This window comes from Notamacropus eugenii, chromosome 4, assembly GCF_028372415.1.
Source record: "Notamacropus eugenii isolate mMacEug1 chromosome 4, mMacEug1.pri_v2, whole genome shotgun sequence".
In the NCBI taxonomy this organism is placed as follows: Eukaryota; Metazoa; Chordata; class Mammalia; order Diprotodontia; family Macropodidae; genus Notamacropus; species Notamacropus eugenii.
The window spans coordinates 81,403,614-81,420,175 of NC_092875.1; the positions used below are offsets into that span (position 1 = coordinate 81,403,614).

Consider the following 16,562-nt stretch of genomic DNA (forward strand, 5'->3'; position numbering starts at 1 on the left):
GAAAATATTGCAAGCAGTCATAAAGAAATGATTCAACTATTGTAGAACCAAAGTCAAGATCACACAAGATTCAGCAGTTTCCTTGTTAAAGCAGTGGAGGGATTGGGAAATGATATTTCAGATGTCAAAGGAGCAAATGTCAAATTACAACCAAGATTAACCTACCCAGCTAACTTGAATGCTATCCTTCAGGAAGCAGAATAGATATTTAATAAAATAGAGAGCATTAGCTCTGTTACACAACAGATAAGTCATATGTGAATGGTTTTCTTGTCTTTTTTTCACTGCCCCCCCCCTTTTTTTATTCAACATCTGTCCGTTGTTCCAGATGCTAATACCACCCTCCTGGATTTTTTCAACACAACCCAAGGGGTAGTATCATTCACTTTCAGAAACATTTATCCAAAGCCTCCAAGAAAAATATAAATTGGTATCAGACCATGGAAGAGCCCAACAAGGATTTAGAAAACAAATTAAGAGAGGTAGAGGAAACGTTGGGAAAAGAAATGAGAGTGATGCAAGAAAATCATGGGAAAAACTGAACAGCTTGGTATAGGAGACACCAAAAATTACTGGAAAAAGTGACACCTTAAAAAACAGAGCAAATGGTAAAAGAGGTTCAAAATGCTAATGAGGAGAAGAGATCCCTAAAATGTAGGACTGGCAAAATGTAAAAGGAGGTCCAAAATCTCACTGAAGAAAATAATTCCTTAAAAATTCGAATGAAGCAAATAGAAAGTAATGACTTCATGAGAAATCAAGAAACAATAAAACAGAACCAAAAGAATGAAAAAAATAGAAAACAATGTGAAATATCTCATTGGAAAAAATGATTGACCTGAAAAATAGATCCAGGATAGATAACTTAGAATTAGTGGACTGCCTGAAAGCCATGATCAAAAACAGAGCCAAGAAATCGTTTCATGAAATTATCAAGGTACCCAAAGGGCTATAGAGCTATGCATACCCTTTGATCCAGCAATACCATTATTATGTGTGTATTCTAAAGAGATCATATGAAAAGAAAAGGGCTCATATGTACAAAAATATTTATAGCAGCTCTTTTTGTGGTGGCCAAGAATTGGAAATTGAGGTGATTCCCATCATTTAGGGAATAGATAAACAAGATGTGGCATAAGAATGGAATGGAATACTACTGTTCCATAAGACGTGGTGGTCAGGTGGATTTCAGAAAACCTGGAAAGTATGGATGCTAAGTGAAGTGAGCAGAACCAGGACACCACTGTACAGCAACATTATTTGGTGAGTGACTTTGTTAGACTTAGCTCTTCTTAGTAATACAGTGATCTGAGATCACTTCAAAAGACTCACAATGGAAAATACTATTCACATCCAGAGAAAAAAAATATGGAGTCTGAATGCAGATTGAAGCGCACAATTTTCTCTCTTTTTTTCTTTCTCATGGTTTTTCTGTTTTGCATTCATCCTTCTTTCACAACATGATTATGTGAAAATACGTTTAATATGATTATGCCGGTATAGCCTACAACAAATTGCATGCCATCTTGGGGAGGAGGAGAAAAGTTAGAATTCAAAATCTTATAAAAGTGAATATTGAAAGATGAAAATCAATCAATCAATCAATTAATTTTTAAACATTACATAATTTATTTATTTTTCAGTTCTCCACATTCACTTCCACACGAATTTGAATTCAAAATATTTTCCCTGTCTCTTCTCTCCCTCCACTCAATAACAGCATGCACCCCATACACCCCTTCCTCCAGTCTGTACTCCCTTCCATTACCCACCCTTCTTCCATCCCCCTTCCCCTCTATTTTCCTGTAGGGCAAAATAGATTTCTACAATCCATTGCCTGTATATCTTAATTTCCAGTTGCATGCAAAACAATTTGTAACATTCATTATTAATGCTTTGAGTTGCATATTGTCTCCCTCCTTCCCCACCCACCCTCACTGAGAAAACAAGGAATTCGATATTGGCAATACATATGTAACAACGAAAAACACTTCCGTAATAGTTACGTTATAAAAGACTAACCACATTTCCCTCTGTCCTATCCTGTCCTCAATTCATTCCATTCTTTCTCTTGACCTGTCCTCCTACAATATTGTTTGGTTCTGAGTAACCTTTTCCCCAATTTGCTGTTCCTTCTATTATCTTCCCTCTCCTATCCCCTTCCCCCATGCCTTCTTGCAGGGTAAAATAGATTTCCATATCCAGTTAAGTGTGTGTTATTCCTCCTTAAGCCAAATTCCATGAGAGTAAGGCTCAATTATTTCCTTTCATCTCCCCCCTCTTCTTCACCATTGGAAAAACTCTTTCTTCTCTCTTTTATGTGAAGTGATTTGTAACATTCTACCACTGACTTTCTCTTACTCCTCGTACATTACATTCAACAGTAAATTTTTTAAAAGTATTCTCCCTCTGTGACCTCTGTCTATGTGTGTGTATATATACATATATACCTACACATATATAGTATACATATACATACATACAAATACACACCTACATATATGTATGCATATATGTATGTACACACAGACACATATATACATATGTCTATTCCCTCTAGTAACCTTAATACTGAAAACGTTCTCATGAATTATCAATAACATCTTCCCATATAGGAATGTAAACAGTTCAAATTTAATAAGTTCCTTAAGGCTTTTTTTTCCTGTTTACCTTTTCATGTTTCTTTTGATTCTTGTCTTTGAAAATCAAATATTCTATTCAGCTCTGGTTTTTTCCACAAGAATGCTTGGAAGTCCTCTATTTCTTTGAAATTCCACTTTTTTCCCTGAAGCATTATACTCAGTTTTGCTGGATAGGTGATTCTTGGTTTTAACCCTAGCTCCTTTGACTTCTGGAGTATCATATTCCAAGTTCTTCAGTCCCTTAGGGTAGAAGCTGCTAAATCTTGATTGTATTTCCAAAGTACTCTAATTCTTCTTTCTGGCTGCTTGTAATAATTTCTCCTTGATCTGAGAACTCTGGAATTTGGCTAAAATATTCCTCAGAGTTTTCCTTTTGGAATCTCTTTCAGGAAGTGATCAGCAAATTTTTTCCATTTCTATTTCATCCTCTGGTTCTAGAATATTGGTACAGTTTTCCTTGATAACTTCTTGGAGCCTTGGCTCTTTTTTTTGATTATGGTTTTCAGGTGGGCCAATAATTTTTAAATATCTCTCCTGCACCTATTTTCCAGGTCAGTTGCTTTTCAGTGAGATATTTCAAGTTTTCTTCTATTTTTCCATTCTTTTGGTTTTGTTTTACAATTTCGTGATTTCCCATAGTCATTAACTTCTATCTGCTCCATTCTAATTTTTAAAGAACTATTTTCTTCAATGAGCTTTTAAACCTTCTTTTCCATTTGACCAATTCTGCTTTTTAAAGCATGCTTCTCTTGACTGACTTTTTGGATCTCTATTTTGCCATTTGGGTTAGTCTATTTTTAAAGGTGTTATTTTCTTCAGCATTTTTTTGGGTCTCCTTTGGCAAGCTGGTGACTCATTTTTCATGATTTTCTTGCATTGCTCTCATTTCTCTTCCCGATTTTCCCTCCATCTCTCTTACTTGATTTTCAAAATTCTTTTTGAGCTGTTCCATGGGCTGAGACCATTGCATATGGTTTTTTTTTGGAGGTTTTGGATGTAGAAGCCTTGATTTGATGCATTTCTCTGATGGTATGCTTTGTTCTTCCTCATCTGAAACAATGGCAGAAAATACCTTTTCATCAAGAAAGTAACTTTCTACAGTCTAAATTCCCCTCCTCTTTTTTGGGGGGGAATTTCCCAGTCAGTTAATTGACTTTGAATCCTTTGTAATGTGGAGGGAATATTCTAGGGACCTGTAAGTTCTCAGTTACTCCACGGTGGCACAATCAAGGGAGAGGTGCTTGCTCCTCTCTTGACCTATGCTTTGATCTGTGAGCAACCACAAGCACTCTTTTCTGCCCAGGATCTGCCAGTAGGGTCCACCACAACAGTACTCCTCCTCAGTCCAGGACTACCACTCAGAACTCAGACCCAGATAAGCTACTAGTATTGCCTGCTCGATTTTGCTAAGTGCTCCAAAAGTGGATGCTGCTGTCACTCTGGAGGCAGAGCTCAGATCAGATGTCCCTCTCACCCAAGTGAAAGAGATTTCTTACTGACTTTTGAAGTTGTCTTTGGTGTTTGTGAGTTGAGAAATCTGGGAAGTGCAGCTGCTACATGTGATTCCACACCCTGAAGTCTTCTCCAGTTTTGTACATGTGTGGCCAAGGTTGGGCTGCACTCTGCTCCAAGCCTAGTGTGGTAGACATTTCCTGTTGGCCTTCCAGGTTGTATTGGGATGGACATCTCTCTGTCATTTTGTGGCTTCTGCTGCTCTAGAATTTGTTTAGTGTCATTTTTATATATGCATTTTGTGGGCTACGGGGGAGAGCTAGAGCACATCCATCCTTCTGCTCTGCCATTTGGACTGCACCCTTCAACATACTTTAAAAATTCTCTTTTTCTTGTTTTTTTAAAACATGGCTAATATGTTTTGCATGACCTCCTATGTATGTTACATAATATTCCTTGTCTTCTTAATGTGTGGGGGAGTGGTAGGAGGATTAGAGAAAATCTGGAAGTCAAATTTAAGAAGATAATATTTATAAAGAAAATCAATGAATCATCAAAAAGGTATCAATAAAAAAGTTTTAGAAGAAAAGAGGTGCCAGATGAGAATTATCTCATCATGTGAATTCCTGATGATTTGGAATTCATCAAAATGGAATTGGAAAACCCTTCTGGAATGCTCCATGGGGGTGTGTAGATAGAGTCTTTGCAGGAGCATCAGAGTCCTTTCAGTAGTTCCCTGAAATATTTCCAAACACCTTTGGAGGATTAATTGGCTTAAGTGTTCCCAAACTCCACGGGGAGATATGTAATTGCAAAAATCCCCAAATCTTCTTGAGACGTTGGTCAGCCATAGTTTGGAGAGGTGTTCAGCTGGTCCAGAAGAGACATGCGGAGTAGTCATCTCTGGGCAACTATACTTGGTTGTTGAGTGTCTCCATTCCTTCTTGACTATTCAGTCTATGATCAGATTCCCCCAATGGAACCCAGGGTGCTTTCCCTTTCAAGCCTTGTCTTGTGTTACCTGGTTTAGCCTGGGGATAAATCAATCAATCTCATGCAATCGAGTTGGTAAGAACTAAGAGTAACAAGTCATTAATGTAGTCACCCCAGAAGTCATTTATCTGAGGCTTTGCAAAAGTGAAGCCCTTCCTAAATGTCTAGCCTCCCAGGAGCCTTTCTGTCAAGTTGATCTAGGACAGGGATGGGGAACCTGTGACCTTCCTTAATTTTCATATTAACACTATTTGAAATTACTAAATACATAGTAGTTAGATTATTTACAAAATAATGTATATTTTAAAATTATATCTAATTGAAAAAATTTAAATGCTGCTTTATTTGATTATAGCTGAATTAATAACATGAAAAGGATCTCTATACCTTATACAGGATGTGTATACAGAGGTCCCTCACTCTTACCTGAAGACATTTCACTGAGCTTCATGACCTTGATGAGTTCTCATGAGCTCAATTCCAGGAATTCTTATCTCATTTCCTGCCACTCTCATGCTCCTCCACAGTTCTTAAGGACCATTCTCTGGAGACAAGGGGTTTAAGTTCTTTCCTGTGTCACCATGAGAAAATTTTGGCCCTAGAACAGAAGTTACTGTTTTGCCATGTATGTTCTCATGTTTTCAAGGAAAGTGTATAGGGGCAAGGAAAGCATGACATTCTGTTAGACCCCAAGATGGCTACAAGGATGTGTATGTGTGTGCATGTTTGTGTATGTTTGTGTGTGTGTGTGTGTGTGTTGTGTGTATGTGTGTGGCTTTGTGTTGGATTAATGGTTCCAGTAATCCTATGTCCTGGGTAGTGGTGATGCATTTCTGTGTCTAACACTATTTTCAAATAGACCCTCTCTCTTGCCCACTCCAGAAACCCTAATTCTGCCAATCTTCCCACACCCATGAACCTCTGTCTCCCTAGCCTTGGGAATCTTCTGAAGCTAAGAGCCTTTGATAATATGGGAAGTCTCTGGACTCAGGGACAATCCTGATGAATCCAGGACTGACCTTGACCCCTGTGATTCCCTATATCTCTCCAATAGCACTGGCCTTTCCTGAAGTCCTAGGTCCTTTGTCCCCCATATCCTTCCCTACCTAGGTTAGTAGTAGAGATGGAGATGGGTTAGGTTGGTTATGAGGGAGTTTAGGGGAATCAAAGCTCTGGGGATGGAGTGCCCCAACTTACACTACCTCTATCTCTGATTCATTCAGTGGAATAGACGGTGCTAGAGGAGTCGGGGGAGGCTCCCACAAAGCTGGAAAGACCCTGAACCTTAAATGCCAAACTTTAGGTTTCCAGTTCAAGATAAGGAACCTTGGCTGATACCTTCGAGCCCCTAGCCATGCTCCACTGTGACTGACCAATCTCAACAGCAGTTGTACAGATGCTGCTGGAGACAGACTCACCACCTCCAGGGAAAACACTGGCAGGCAGATTTTCCTACAGATTGAGGGCCTGGGGCTCAGAGATTCTGGCCAACAGCCCTGTGCAAGGAGAATGGGCAATGGAGATGACACAGACAAGTTGTTCTTTGGTTGTGGTATAGATGTGACTGTGAAGCCTGTTGAGTGTCGCTACTATCTCAGTCCTAAGAAAATCCAAAGACTTCAGGTCACACAGTCAGTCGGTGTTGGGTCTAGAGCAGAAACAGGGTTCCCCATCTCCCAGTCCCTTCTCTCCACCACAGTGTACTCTGTGACCATGCAAAGCTAACATTCCCACTCTAATGTAAAATCCCTGGGGATGGGTTATGGTAGGTCGTTAAAGCACATTGGGGGTCATAGAATAATAAAATCCATGGATTTGGGATACTCAGCAATGAAAAACTCATAGTTATCAATATCAGTGACTACCAGGAGTTGGGGGAAATGGGAAGGGGAAAGGAGACTATGGTGTCTGGAGCAGCCCAGGCAAATGAGTTGGGGATATGGGAACCAGACTACGAATGAGTTTTGGGGCAGGAAATGGGGCTGAGGTTTGTTTTTTATAGTTACTTCGTCAATGAATCTATTCCCTACATATAGGCTCAGGCTAACATGAAGAGGGGGCAGGAAATATGGGGCTAAAGTTGTTTTTCACAATTATATGTTAGTCATATGTGTTTCTTTCCCACATCTGGGTTAGGTCCAGATAAAGGACAGGAAGATTTCATTTGATTGCAGGATCTCAAGTCCCCTGTCACCCAGCATGCTCTTGGTGAGGGATCAGGATTCTGTGGCCTGCCTGATCAGGAACTTCTACGGCAAGGAACTTCATGTGTCTCTGGCCTCCCCTGGGGCTTTCATCACAGCTTAGACTTTACTCTAATTCCCTTGGTCAGTGGCACCTACGGTGGTGTCCAGATTGGCAGGGTTGGTGAGAATGATACAGTGCCCTGCTCAGTGAAACACCTTGGGAAAGAGATACATGTATTCCACTGGCCAGGTAAGATTAACTTCTGGCTGATGGAGATTGAGGGGATGGAGGTGGAAAAGAGGAATGTTTCAGTTTAAGAAGGGACATTCTGGGTTCACTGAAGGACAGGGATATAAGCTATGTCTGGAGATTGGCATTACAGGGTGCTAAGTAAAATTTTAAGGTAGGGAAAAGTGTCCTGGAATTGGAATGTGGGTCCTGGAATTGGACTGTGGATCCTAGAATGGAAAGGAGTGTCCTAGAAAAGGGGTCATAATGCTAGAGATAAGAATCCTGATGTGGGGACTAAGTCTTGGATTGAAGGGGAACAACTAGGATCAAAACATGGTATTAGGCTGGAGAGGTGGTTCCTGACATGAGGGGGCTATGTACTTGGAAGGCCAGTCCTGGGCTCACTGAGGATCAGAGTTGTGTCTGAGGATATGTTTCTATCTTCAGATCATACTGCACCAGACCCTGGGATTACCTCTGAGCAAAAACTGTCTTGTCTTGAGCAGGATCTTGTGGCTGAGTTAAACATTCATGGTGAAAAATATAGAGCTAACGAGACTGAACTTGAGAGCCTCATAGGAAAGAAAAATGCAACAGTGACCAGAAGGGGAAACTGATAAAGACTGGAAGTTACCAAGAGGCAAATTTAGCTTTAATCATGTAAAGAATAAGTTTCTCAATATTAGGACTGTTCAAAAGTGGAACAGGCCATCTGAGGAGGCTATGGGACCACTTCATTAAGGCACTTTCAGCAAAGACTGGATGAAACCAGTTAGGGATATGCTGTAGAGGGAATTCCTTCTAGGCACAGGTTGGAGCAGTTAGCTACTCCGTTCCTTTCTAAGTGAAGTTCCCTGAATCTATGATCCTGTTGGGTCTATGTGTCCTAGTTTGATAATAGGATAGCCCAGGGTTCAGAGTGACAATCAGCTCAGGTATGGAGCGTGTGATGTTTCACAGTTTGGTTGTGTCATAATTCAGGGTTGAAAGTACATAATGTTACCGAAGTCTCTGGAAATGCGGTACTCCATAAACTGAACTGAGCCCAAATGCTCCTTCATAACTCACTCTCTTGATAATTATTCCTCACAGTGATTGCTCCAAACATCCTTTCTCTCCTCTCCATACCCTCATCCTCCACAGTTGCAGCAGACATCCTACTTCAAATAGAGCTTGTTATCATTTCCTTTAAACTTGTTCCTTCAGTTGTTCCATCACTATTTCTGTCACTGTTGCATTCAGCCCATGCTTGAATCGTCCAAGTTATTTTGGTTCTTTCACCTCATTCAAATTTCATATCAAATTCAATAAAATCTAGCAAATATTAATGAGCACTGACCTTGTGCAAGACATCAGGGATTCAGGGGAAAAAATGAAAAGCATTCTTTGCCCTCGAGGAGCTTACATTCTACTGGAGGGCAGGATACCACATATGTACAGATCAGTATATACATGATTATCTGAGGAAGAAAAGAGCTCCAATAAATAAGGGGATGAAGAAGGGCTTCATTCTTGAATTGATTCAAGATCTGAGCCTTGAAGGACATTAGGAATTGTAAGAGTGGAATTGAGGAGAGAGTGAATTCCAAACTGAGAGGTGGGGCAAGGGTATCTGGAAGATAAAATGCAAGTTTGGGGAACAGCATATAGGAAAGATGATTTGGAACATGGAATATGTGAAGGGGGAATAATGTGCATTAAACATGGAAAAGTGGATTAGAACCAAATTGTGAAAGACTGAAATTCGTCCTGGAGTCAATGGGAGCCATTAAAGATTTTTGAGCTGGGGTAATGACATGGTGAGACTTGTGTTTTAGGAAGATAATTTTGACAACTGTGTAGAGGATAAATTTGAGAGGGGGACAGACTAGAAGCAGGAAAGCAGAAGCAGGAAAATCAATTAGGAGGCTGTTGTCACAGTTTAAGTAAGAAATGATGGGACCCTAAACCAAGATGGTGACTATGTGTATGGATAGAAGGGGGACAAAAAATAGAGAATTGAAAAGACCTGACAACAGACTGGATATGTGGGGTGAAGGAGGAGAACGAAATGAAAATAGTGCTAAGTTGTGAATCTGGATGACTAGAAGGATGGTGGTTCCTTAAAATAAGTGGGAAAATTTAGAGGAAAGGTAGATTTAGGTAGAAAGGTGATGAGTTCCATTTTAGTCATGCTCAGTTTAGAATGCCTAGGATATACCTCATTCAGGGGTGGGGAACCTAAGGCCTTGAGACCACATGTGACCCTGTAGGTCCTCAAAAGTGGCCCTTTGACTGAATCCAAACTTCATAGAACAAATTCCCTTAATAATAGGATTTGTTCTGTAAAATTTGGATTCAGTCAAAGGGCCTCATTTGAAGACCTAGAGAGCCACATATGGCTTTGTCCTATTTGGAGTCAGAAGACCTAAATTTGAATCTCGTCTATGATACCTATTAGCTAAATGAACTTTGACAAGTCACTCAAACTGTCTGAGACAGTTTTCTTGTAGATAAAATGACAGTAAAAACCGTAGTACCTACCTCATGTTGTTTTGGTGAAAATCTCATGAGATTTTGTGTAGATAGTTTTTCAAATCTTATAAGCCCTACATAAATGTTAGCCAGGATTCATGTTTCTACTACTTAAAGTGGGCCCCTAGAATGTATCCTGTCTCCCCTTGACCTTGACCCTTGTCCCCTGCAGAAAGGTCTGGATGGGGGAACAAGCTACTCATCATTGTAATGGAACTGAGACTCCTATGCATGAAGACCATGGCAATCAATGTCCTCTTCGCCACCATGGCCTTGCTCTTCCAAGGTACATGGCTAACTTTAGCCTATATTTCCATTCCTTCTAGCATCTCTCAGACCATTAATCTCCTTTCTGTCTCCTCAGATTCTCCTTTGCACTTCCAGCCACAGCTCATTCTCACCCTTTTTCTCAGTCTCCATTCTGTTTCCTCAGAATCTTCTCTGTCTCTCAGATCCCTCCTTAGTCCCTTTGCTGCACATGTTGTTCATTTCTCACAGAAACCCCTCTAATCTGTGAGAATTTCCCCATGGTTTCCTCCTCACTCACTATGCCCCATTTGCCTTTCAGTCTCCTCTCTGTTGTGGTCTCTTCTTTCTCATCTCAGATATCTAATCACCCTCAGGCTCTCACTCAGGCTCTGCTTCACCCTGCTCTCATCTCTGCCCCTTCAGTAACCCCTCCATCTCATTATTTTTCTTTCTTCTTGAGACTTGACCTTGAGGGAAAGGTTAATGGACAGGGCCGTGGTATGGTATCTGACTACTTGACGTTTGTCTTCTAAGTTCTGGTTCTCCAGGAAGAACTTGAGAAAGAAGTTCTGAGAAGTTGCCACTTGGATTCTGGATCTCTCTGGGGACCCCAGAATGACCTTTGGATAAACTCTAGATAACCCCAGAATGAACGCAAGGACCCATAATTGTCCCAGTTACATTTAATACCCTTAAGACTGCAGACTTCATTCCTGGGTCTATATTCCTCATGATATAGCTTTCCTCATTTCCTTAGTCCAACAACAAAGAAAAGAAAGGCTTGCCCTGCTCTGAGGCTCTTTGTACCATAGTGGGGTAATCACAGGCAAAGTACACTTGGATCTGACAGCTTAGCCTACTGTGATACCACAGTTTTTTTCTCCCGTACTTTGTATTGGAAACTTTGAGGCTGACAAGGGGATGAACTCATGCTATTGGGAACCTGACTATGGGTGCCAACAGGGGTCAAGAGTAAGACCTTGTGAACTAATGGGATGATGAAGATGATGATGACAATAATAATAGCTAGTCCTGAGGTTTGCAAAGTGTTTTACAAATATTTTATACTCAGTACAATCTTGGGTTATAGGTGCTGTTTTTATCTCCATATTTTGAAATTGATGGATAGATAATTGTCCTGGGTCACACAGCTACTAAGTGTCTGAGGCCACATTTGAAATCATGTATTCCCGAATCTAGGTCAACTACTGTGCCATATATCTGCCTCTGCAAGCTGCTTGGGGTGGGGATCTGCTGGTGGAAATTGTGATTCACCATTTTCACTTGTTTGGTTCATTGTGTCTCTGTCATTGTGCTTCCTTATAGAGTCATTTCAGAGCTAGAAAGTGGTCATAGCTGAATGGTCATTCACTTCAACCTATATCTGAAAAGGAATTCCCTCTATAACCCATCACTAAGCAGTCATCTAGTCTCTGCTTAAAGACCTCCATTGATAGACAGCTTGTTACATGATCAACCAGTTCTGGTTTCAGATGGTCCTAAATGTTAAGAATTTTTTTCCTACTATCTAATCTCAAGTTTCCACTTGGTATAAAATAATTGAATATCAGTTATACTGATGCTTCCTAATTCATAGGGTGGCTATGAAGAAGGTGCTTTGGGTAGTAGTAAGGACCCTAGCACACTCAGGATGGCCTTCTAACACAGGTTCTTTGATCTGCTTTTCTGAAGGAAAGACAACTTCAAAGGGGTCAGCAAACTTACTTTAATTCATGATGTAAAAGTAAAGAAGGCAAAGGTTATTCAGAAAATACAAGCAGAAAAGTAAAGAGAAATTAGCCCAGAGATCCTATAGACAGGGATGCAACTGTCTAAACAATGTAATGGATACATAATCACCAGATTAGGGAGTGCCAACATCTGGGTTCTCAAAACCAGGGGGACCCTTCACAATGGATACTCAGAATCTCATCTGGTCAAATCATAAAGACACATTCTTCCCTTGAGTGAGCCACAAATTAAAATACCAACCTTCCAGTATATATAGTTTTGAACTAATAGACTTAGAGTCAGAAGGCATCAAAACCCACTTGACTCAGTGCCTAATTAGTTTAGTACCAAAGGTGTGAAAGTCTTCCTGAAATTAAGCTTTTCCATAAGCAAGCTTCCCCTAAGGCAACGTAAATTCCAATGTAATTTTTATAGCATTATTATCTGAAAGGGATGCATTGGATATTTCGTCCTTTCCACATCTGGTTTTGAGGTTTTTATGCCCTAATATATGGTCAATTTTTGTGTGCCATTCACTGCTAAGAAAAAAAGATATTTTGTTTTCTATCCTCATTCAGTTTTCTTCAGAGGCTTGTCATTTCTAACTTTTCCAAAATTCTGTTCATCTCATTAACTTCTTTATTGTTTATATTTTCCTTGGATTTATCTAGTTTTGAGAGGGGAAGGTTGAGGTTCCCCACTCATGTAGTTCCCCACTCGTTCCCCACTCAGGTGATTCATTTAACTTCTCTAAAAATGTGGATGCCACGCCACTTGGTTCATATATATTTAGTATTGATATTGCTTCATTGTTTATGGTACCCTTTAGCAAGGGACAGTTTCCTTCCTTATCTCTTTTAATTAGATCTATTTTTGCTTTTTCTTTGTGTGAAATCAGGATTGCTACCTGGGCTTTTTAATTTTTCTTCAGCTGAAGCATAATAAATTTGACTCCAAACTTTTACCTTTACTCTGTGTGTATGCCTCTGCTTCAGATGTTTTTCTTGTATACAACATATAGTAGGCTTATGGCTTTTAATTCACTCTGCTATCCACTCTTGTTTTACGGGAGAGTTCATGCCATTCACATTAACAATTATGATTACCAATTTTGTATTTCCCTCCATCTTTTTCTCTGCCCCATTTCTACTTTTCTCTCTCCTTTTTCTCTATCCCTCCTCACAAGTATTTTGCTTCTGACTACCACCTCCCTCAATCTGTTCTCTCTTTTATTGACCCCTTCCCTTTTCTTTCCCCTTTCACCTACTACTTCCTTATTGGGTGACAGAGATTTCTATACACAACTGTGTATGTCATTCCCTCTTTGATTCAAATCCAATGAAAGTAAGGTTCAAACTGTGCTTATCTCCCTCTCTTCTTTCCCTCTACTGTAATAGGTGTTTTGTGCCTCTTCATGTGATATAATTTAACCTATTGTGTACCCCCTTTCCTCTTCACCCCTTAATTTTTTTTAATATCATCATGTCAAAGTAAACTTATACTCACATCCTCTGTCTATGTAAACCCTTTTTAATTGGCCTAATAAAGATACAGTTCTCAAGAGTTTCAAGTGTCTTCTTCCTGTGTAGGGATGTAAACCATTTAACCTCATTGAACAACATATTTTTTTTTTTCTTTTCTGTTTACCTTTTTATGCTTCTCTTGTGTTTTGTACTTGAAGCCTGAATTTTCCCCTCAGTTCTGGTCTTTCAACAAGAATGATTGAAAGTTCCCTTTTTCATAGTGTGTCCATCTTTTCTCCTAAAAGATCATGTTAAATTTTGCTGAGGAGTTGATTCTTGGTTGTATTCCAAGCTCCTTTGCATCCCAAAATATCACATTCCAAAAACCCTCCAATTATTTAATGTAGAAGTTGCTAAGTAACCCTGACTGTGGCTCCATGATATTTGAATTTTTTTCTGGCTGCTTGCAGTATTTTCTCCATGATAATTCTGGAATTTGGTGATGATGTTCCTTGTATTATGTGCCTTTCTCTGTCTTTGTCTTAAGAATCTCTGCGTTAGAAGTATAGACATTTTAATAATTTTCGTAGCATGATTTCAAATTGTTTTCCTCAATACTTGTACCAACATTCAGAACCCCAGCAGTACATAAGCATGGTTATCATTTTACAACTGTGACAACAGTAGATATTCCTAATTTTTGTCATCTCTTCCAATTCACTAAAGCAAATTCAATTTGGAGAAAATTTTACATGTTTAGTCATTTAACATTTCTTGTCTCATATTTTTTGACCACGTACTCACGAAGGAATGGTTCTTAGCCTCATATATTTTTATAGTTCTCTACATATACTGGCTTTCATACATTTTGAAAAAAAGATATTTGATGCATTTTCCCCCCCGTTGACCACTTCCTTTTTAATTCTGATGATGTTCATTTTATTCAGAAAGACATTTTCAATTCATGTAATAGAGATTGTCTGTTCTAGAGAGAGGTGATCACTTCTCTCTCTCTTTCAGTTATACCTCTGAAAGATACTGGTTATCATTTTAAATATTTAAATATTAATATTTTTATATAATACTTTAATTATACTGAAATATTAATATTTAACGTTCAGGTCACATATCTATTTTAAGATTTTAGGGTATACAGCGGGATTAGCCTAAGGCATTTTCCTTCAAATTTCTTTCAAGTTAAAGTCATGTCTTCCTGACTCCAATATTTTACCTATCCACTGCAACACCTTGGCTCCTCAAATAGCTAGCATGTATATAGCACTTTAATGTTTGTAAAGTCCTTGATTACCCCATCATTTGATGAGAGTCAGTAAAGGTGTAGTTTTCATTATTGTAGTCTGAGAAAGATCATGTTTCATTCCTTATCTTCCTAAGACCCAGCTCAGTCGTCACTGCTTCCAAAGAATCCTTCCTAGATCCCCCAGATTAGAATAGCTCTCTCTCTCTCTCATCTCACTGCTTGACTTCTCCTATTCACTCATGATATTCTATCCCGTATCATAGTGCTATCTACCTATCCCTTTGTCTGCCTATCTATCTGTAGATCTCTCTCTCTCTCTCTCTCTCTCTCTCTCTCTTTCTCTCTCTCTCAGTACTTACCTATCTCTTCCATTGCTGAGAATAAATCCTTTCCTGTAGCAGGTAATAGATAAATATTTGTATTGAGGTTGAATGCTTTGGATAAGCAGCTCATTTTGTCACTGAGTGTCCCCTTCCACCCCCATCTCGTGATCTGGTTTCGATGCTGCTTATTCCCTCAGCCCAGCTCATTATGTGCAGTCACATACAAGAGTTCCCTTCATCAAAGAACATAAACAGGGAACAGAGAGCCATGAGATTTATCTATGAAGAGAATAACCCATGGCACCAGAGACCACCAATCCAAGGTCCCCTCAGAGACTGTCCTTGATAATTCCTTATACAACCACCCTGTTCTTTCACTTTCCCCTTCCCAATAGTCTTTGGCTCTAGCTGATTCCCTCTTACAACAGGGCTGCTGACAGTCCAGCCTCCATCTGAAGATGTCATTTGCCTTTCTTGGCCCAGCTCCACCTACTGGGTGACTTGTCACCACATTCTGTCACCTGACTCAACCCTACCCAATGAACTCCTGCCATTTCAAACTCACTGCCTTGGCTTTCTATACTTTATTTTAAATTTCACTTTAGGCAGAATATAGAATCTACCCTCATTTTAGGAGACCTCTTCCAGGTGCCAAGCTAGACAATGTCACAAATACTACGTTTGACCTTACACAAGTCTCCTTCTGTATTTTGGCTGCTTTTTTCTGTATTAAAATGTGGAGATTGGGTGAATGTGGAGTGGGATGTAATGGTGGCCAATGTTGGACTTGATTGTCTTCAGGGTCTCATCTCTCTTTGTGATTCCACAGTGCTATGATTTCCCACTACGACTGCTGCCCTACTCCCAATGTTTCATCATACGAAATGGACCAGAGAACCTGATGACTTGAGAGAGGACTTCTGGGAGGTCCCTGGGGTGTGCCAGGGGAAGGTGAGTGTGTGTGTGAATTTGCTGTGCAGGGAGGGATACCAGAAAGTGACGCACAGATGATGCAGTGTATAGAAAGTTGGAATCAAGCAGATCTGGGCTCATATCTCACTAGTGACACTAACTCTGTGACTATGGGAAAATCTCTTAACTCTTTGATGCTCAATTTCCTCATCTTTCAAAATGGGGATATTAAAACCTGTAATACCTTCTTCTCAGAATTCTTATGAGTTTTATTTGAAATGACATCTATAAAATGTTTTGCAATATTCAAACTGTGATGCAAAAAGTTTATCACTATCATTATTATTATCACTATCACTATCATTAATTGTACAATAATATATATAATATTAATATTATAATAATATTGTAGAGAAATAATAATCATACAATATTTATATTGTAGAGAAAGGACCAGTTATTAATCTTCTCTTTGTGAGACTCAAGGTCACACAATATCAGATACTTTCAAATAGGTCCAAATTATAAACTCTAACTAGGTCCTCAGTAGAACCTGTAACTCTTTAGGGTTTTGAATGAAGAAGAGCCTTCTGGACTAATATAG

The 16,562-nt window shown here is 39.4% G+C and overlaps 1 long non-coding RNA gene and 1 pseudogene across 1 annotated transcript in view; both read left to right on the forward strand.

Moving 5' to 3' along the window:
* LOC140498701 (uncharacterized) overlaps positions 1-10,632 on the forward strand; it is a 28,903-nt pseudogene extending 18,271 nt beyond the window's left edge.
* The window catches only part of LOC140500188 (uncharacterized), a 62,252-nt gene extending 46,065 nt beyond the window's left edge, over positions 1-16,187 (forward strand). Inside the window, exon 3 of the long non-coding RNA XR_011965630.1 lies at positions 15,876-16,187. This is a non-coding gene — a long non-coding RNA (uncharacterized lncRNA). The remainder of the gene's footprint in view (positions 1-15,875) is intronic.
* Positions 16,188-16,562: the final 375 nt, after the last annotated feature.